The following is a 6,000-nucleotide window of genomic DNA, read 5'->3' on the forward strand; positions in this document are numbered from 1 at the left end:
GCTCTTAAACGGACCTCACACGATCAATATTATTGCGCAATATTCTGCATCGTACGATATTATTGACCACTGGGCTGACACCGTTTGTCATTTAGGTTGCGACTAAGGGTTCTAGAGATCACTATCTCCTTTTCCAACCATCACAAACTATCCCTACCCCGTCAATGATATTCTACAGTATGGAATATTGCGCAATAATATTGATCGTGTAGGGCCCGCTTTAGAGAAAGTGTATATATATATATATATATATATATATATATATATATATATATATATATATATATATATATATATATATAATATGAGAGAGTTGAACTGCAGCAAGTGGTGGAAGATATTCAGCAACACTCAGTTTGCTGTCTGGAATTCTATGACGAATATGTCGACAAAATACAGCAGACGCTGACTGCACGCAAGGTTGGACACTGCAGAAACTGCTCTATGCATGATTGACGTTGGGATCTTGCCTGACCTGAGACAAAGTTCATGGTGAGGTGAGAGCTGTAGAAATAAATAACATGTTACTTCACACAAGCGACCCAAAGCAGCGATGTACCCGTTGTTGAAAAACATCGATCACCAAGATTTGATTTTAGCTTTTAATTAACATGATTTCTGAATCATTCTCAGTTCTTAAATGAAAACAAGTAAATTAAGTAAAAACCAAGTCATAGTTACGTGTGTATATTTCTGAAAGTGCATTCCGATCTCGTCGTATCCCATGTGGTCAACCCTTTGAGAAATGTACGTTAATCAATGGAGTAGTGAAGGAATTTACCGTCCGCCCGTGATGGAATGGCGTTGGACTAAGAAAACACCTTCGATCCTAAACGAAAGCCAAATCTAACCTGGTAACAAGGACATGAAAGAAATCTCTCTATGGGAGAATAACCAGTGCATGAAACTGATCAATGGGTAATATTTCTGAATATAAAGAAATTGGTAACGTGTATATAACTGGTGAAGAACTGTAGTAAATATGTATCAGGAAGTAAGAGCGGCAAGAAGAGGCTAGCAAACTTTGTAACCGCCACGTTGAAGCGACGAGCTTGTGGGAGGCGACGCAAGCCGACCAACCGCCAGGCGACCCCTCCCGCTCTCCTCCAGTATTTATGCTGTCTTCAAACGCGGGTACATATTCGTCTGTGTCTTTCTTCAGCAACTAAACCAGTGGAAGAATACATGAAAATTCTTCGTCTACTATAAAATTAACAATCCTGCATTGCTTGTTTATGTATTACGGAAGTTTCCCCTCAAAATAAGACGAAAGGTTACATTTGTGAGAAAACTGACATTCGATCATGGCGAGTGTGACCACAAAGCCCGGTATTGCCACGTCAGCAGTTCAATAGCTCACAATAGCAAGTTAGCTCTCTTCCTCTCCCGCTCTCCCGTCTAACTCCGTCTCACTCAGTCAAAATACAGTATGGCATGAAAGTTTTACGCATTGCACCATGGATCTAAATTATAGGATTTATTTTTCAAACAAAACGGAAAAGTTCCGTGTTTGGATTGTTGTCCCAATTAGTGTTATTTCACCAATTGTGCAAACATTAGATTCAACACATCAGTGCAATGGACGAATTCGATTGCATACCTTTCTATGTTGTTATTTTTCAATATGCACCATATTAGTGTTGCCTACATTCTGATATAGTTTCTCGTGTGTAATTGAATGAAATTGGCTGGCGGCTATCAGAGGAGTAGGTATAAAGGCGCTAAAGCATATTACTGCCTGCTTTCTCTGTACAGTCGCTATGGAAACGACGAACCTGTGTCGTTGTACTACTATAGGGACATGCCTTTCGTTAAAACGCTCATTTTCGTCAATCTACCATTTGAAACGTAAAAAATAATTATAACAACATTTAAATTGATAAATAAGAAAATTATGAAAATAAAACAAAAATCTGTAAATGAATAAGCAAGAAAAACTATAAAGAAAATATTAGTGATTCACACATTTCAGTTTACATTTCAGGGTTCTATCACATGTTTGACAAGGAAATATGAACACTTGGGTTTATTTCTTCCTTTCATTTATTTATTCACATATAGATATTCCTTTTGATAAATCATATATTGTCAAAATATATTTTGTGTCGTAAGTTTATTATTTTCACAGCAAGTATATATGGCATGGAGTACGTAAAGATAACAAACACATGGCAAATACTATCAGGTGTCCAACAAATTAATAAGAAGTTGCAACAATCAGAAACAGAACAGGCTATGGTTTCTGAATATATATATATATATATATATATATATATATATATATATATATATATATATATTATATACATATATAATATATATATATATATATATATATATATATATATATATAACATATAGATAAATATGAATTAAATTAGAAATAACACACACCATATGATAAAAACAATTGAAAAACTAATTTCTAGCGGAGAGGTGCTAATACCAAGAATTTAAAGTTGCAAACAGGGCACAGAAACCTTGAAGTTAGGCCAGTGAATTTAAGAAGTGAAAATAAATGTACTATATAAGTCATGACAGCGATACATTCATCCTTGTAGAAGAGAGAAAAATAAAACGCCAAGACTGGAGGTGATGTCACTTTACAAGTTTAATCAAGGACTGGGAAGTAGTGATATGCTCAGGGGAGAATACATATGTACACGCGCGCGCTCGTGGCTTGCTGGTGTAATAGTACTGCGCTCGATTGTTAACTCAGCGGTTTGAGTTCGAGACTCCGAACCGGGCTGGAATGCATCACAACACTACAAGCTCTGGTGGGCAAGGAGTTGTGTGTGTCTGTGTACGGTCACAAAATTACCCATATATTAGAGAGTAGTACCTGTCAATTACGGGACTAACACGTGATCCAAGACCGTGGTAAATACACACACATGTAACTTAAGGTACAGTGAATGTTCTGTTTTGTATCCTGCTTTCCTCCCACTACACTCCAATGTTGATGAACCCGCTCCGTTTTCTACACACTGCTCCAGCCTTCCCCTTCCTCCAGCTAAACCCCAAGTATTTCGATGGATTGCCATTGGAACCTAAGTCTGTTCGTGTGAATAGGATTGGAACCCTTCACATCAGGCCTTTCAGTTATAGTCTAGGATCTAGGTCAGATATTTATTCACTTAATTTAGGAGAGGATAAATCAACTGTTATAGGCCAATTTGATCCCAAGTAATAACTTGGTGTGTGTGCCAAATTCACTATCTGAGGCAAGCAACCTAAAATTACCAATCCAAGATGGCTGACAAAAGCCCATATTGAAAATATAATTTTTTTTAACTACTTGCCACAAGAATATGTGCAATACCTCATTTTAGGGATTCTTAGGGGCGGAGAATCCAATAGAGACATCAGTTTCATGGTTGAAGGCCAAGGGAACAATTTAAGGTGAAGATGAAGGTCAAATTTCACCACATGGCCAAAATTGTTCTTTCACGGACATTGTGAAGAAAAGTCATTATTCTTACATAAATTATGCCTAATGTTATCTTTTGGCACGAATTCTTTGTAAATACCTTATGGATAATCAGTTGCAGTTGAAATTTAAAAGTTTTGAATATTCAAATATGGAGAAAAAAGTCAAGATGGCCACCAATTTTAACTATTTTGCATATTATGTCATAACTCATGTTCTATATGACCTAGAATTGTGATTTTGGTGTGTATACTTACATTTTCAGGAATCAGAGAACAGTTCAGGAACTGCACCTGGTACTTAGAATATCATATGCATCACCTACCACGCCGTCCTTGGAATTCTCGTCCAATGATAGATCTATTTTTAAATACATCACTCTGTAGCCCCAGGGTAAACAGTGACTACTAGTATCCTTCACACAAGGGATAAGATACAGATCATGTCACACTTGCATAAGAAAACATGGTAAGTGGTAAGAATTATGTATCATTTTGATAAGAATGCTTATTTTTAAGCAATTGTCTTTCATCAATTTTTGGTGCACAATTGTACTTGTATAGTTATGAGCTGAAAATTGAATAGAAACTTTAATTTAAGTTTTGAGTAACAATCTAACAGTATTATTGTTGTTTCTTTTTAGGATGAGGTACCCCTGACCTCTACTTCTGGTATTTACAAGCCTAAGCCAATCAATCTAGAAGAGTGTATCGTATGCCAGAAGAAGAAGCGACCTTAGTAACTTTGCAGTGGTGAAATCGGCCATGGTGTTATTGTTTCACTTGCCAAACAGACAGTGATGACATCCAAATTACTAGGATTCTTCAGTTGACGGTACAAGAGCAGGGTATCACAAAATACCACACCCTATCTTGCTACAGACGTTTGCAAAGGGATATGGCTAAGACTGACAGTATAACTCAGGCATGAGAACAAGCAGAATCCTCTCAACAAGGATTTATGATACATATGAACAGTATAGCAAGATATTAAAGTTCATTGTAGCTAAAAATGTCTGTATCTTTTGTGGTGCAGATAGCAAGACAGTTAAACAGAAGAAAATAGCCACATTGTTCAGAATCTGTGAAAAACCAATTACCCAAAAAAACTACCGAACGCAGCCATATTGTTCAAGGACCATGTTTACCCTGAAACAGCAGCAATGCAGGGTGTAGATATGTTTTTGCAGATGATAACCAATATCACGACCCCTGTTGTAAAAGCTATTTCAATAAATATAATACTAAAATTTATGAAATACTGAAAAAACTCGAAGTGGAGGATTCAATAACAGCAGGAGATGAAAAGATCAATATTACCACTCCATGATATCTGCACAGCAATGAGAAATGAGTTCCCAAAGTGTTTTTCAGCAATCCGTGCATTGGCTGGGTGCGATAACCAACAAGGTATTAAAATTTGCAGCACTGAATGCTGTTCGCAAACCAGTAAATTCCTCTCTGATCCTGAATTTTGACTGTTCACAACTAACAGAAATTGCCATACAAATGGCAGAAATATTCTTGGTCAAACAGACTTGTAGATATTTGATGACTTGCGTCTTGTTGTATTTGACTGTAGTGCCCTCAAGATGGACTTTGAGGGAAGCCTTTGCACTTCAATTAATGCAAGGAAACATCTCCCTCGAAGCTATTACCTTCAACAGCTCTGGGTTCAAATCCCATATAGAGACACTACCCTGATTTTAAATGCTAAGACTTATGGATTTGTAAATAGAAACCTGATATTGTGATCTCAAAACCAGAGGGTCTGCCAGATCTTTGAATGAATGTGTCCCTACTGGGTAGCTGGGATTCATTGCTGCAAGAACTACAAATGCAAGGGAGGTAATCATTGTAAATACCCTGTTACTGCCTGAACAATGCTCATCATACTCATAATGATATTGCCGCCTTCTAAAGTTACAAGTGATGTTTTGTAGTATGATTGAAAATACAATTTATACCAATCAAATGCTTGTTTTCTTATATCCTCCTAAATTATATAGGTTTGCCAACTCCATGTTTTCATGTTTGAGGTTGAGGTTTTTGCTTTATTCACGGTGTCTGTTAAAGAACAATTTTGGTCATTTTTGGTGAATTTTGACCTTGACCTTTACCCTAACTTGTTCCCTTGGCCTTCAATCATAAAAATTAAATCTTTAATGGATTCCCCACCCACAAAAAATGAGGTATTGCACATATTTTTGTGGCAAGTAGTTAAAAAATATATATTTTCAATATGGCTACTGGCGGCCATCTTGAATCGATAATTTTCAGGTTGTTTGCCCCGGAGAGCAAATTTGGCATACATATCAAGTTATTCCTGGGTCAAATTAACCTAGAACAGATGAGTTATCCTCTCCTGAATTAAGTGCATAAATATCTGACCCAGGTATACTATAGATAAATTACAGCAATGGTCTGAAAAGTGGCTAATGAAATTTAACACAAGTAAATGCAAGGTAATGCACATAGGTAAAAATAACAGTAAGTACTATTACAAGTTATTTGGAAATTCGTTAACAAAATGGATAGTGAAAAAGATCTCGGCGTAATTATCAGTAACGA

General features: G+C 36.5%; 1 long non-coding RNA gene across 1 annotated transcript in view; it reads left to right on the forward strand.

The window, feature by feature from the left end:
* LOC143029484 (uncharacterized) overlaps positions 1 to 5,395 on the forward strand; it is a 53,036-nt gene extending 47,641 nt beyond the window's left edge. Inside the window, exons 2-3 of the long non-coding RNA XR_012966839.1 lie at positions 3,696 to 3,898; positions 4,074 to 5,395. This is a non-coding gene — a long non-coding RNA (uncharacterized LOC143029484). The remainder of the gene's footprint in view (positions 1 to 3,695; positions 3,899 to 4,073) is intronic.
* Positions 5,396 to 6,000: the final 605 nt, after the last annotated feature.

This window comes from Oratosquilla oratoria, chromosome 11 (assembly GCF_046742065.1).
Source record: "Oratosquilla oratoria isolate Oo_2021 chromosome 11, ASM4674206v1, whole genome shotgun sequence".
Taxonomy (NCBI): domain Eukaryota; kingdom Metazoa; phylum Arthropoda; class Malacostraca; order Stomatopoda; family Squillidae; genus Oratosquilla; species Oratosquilla oratoria.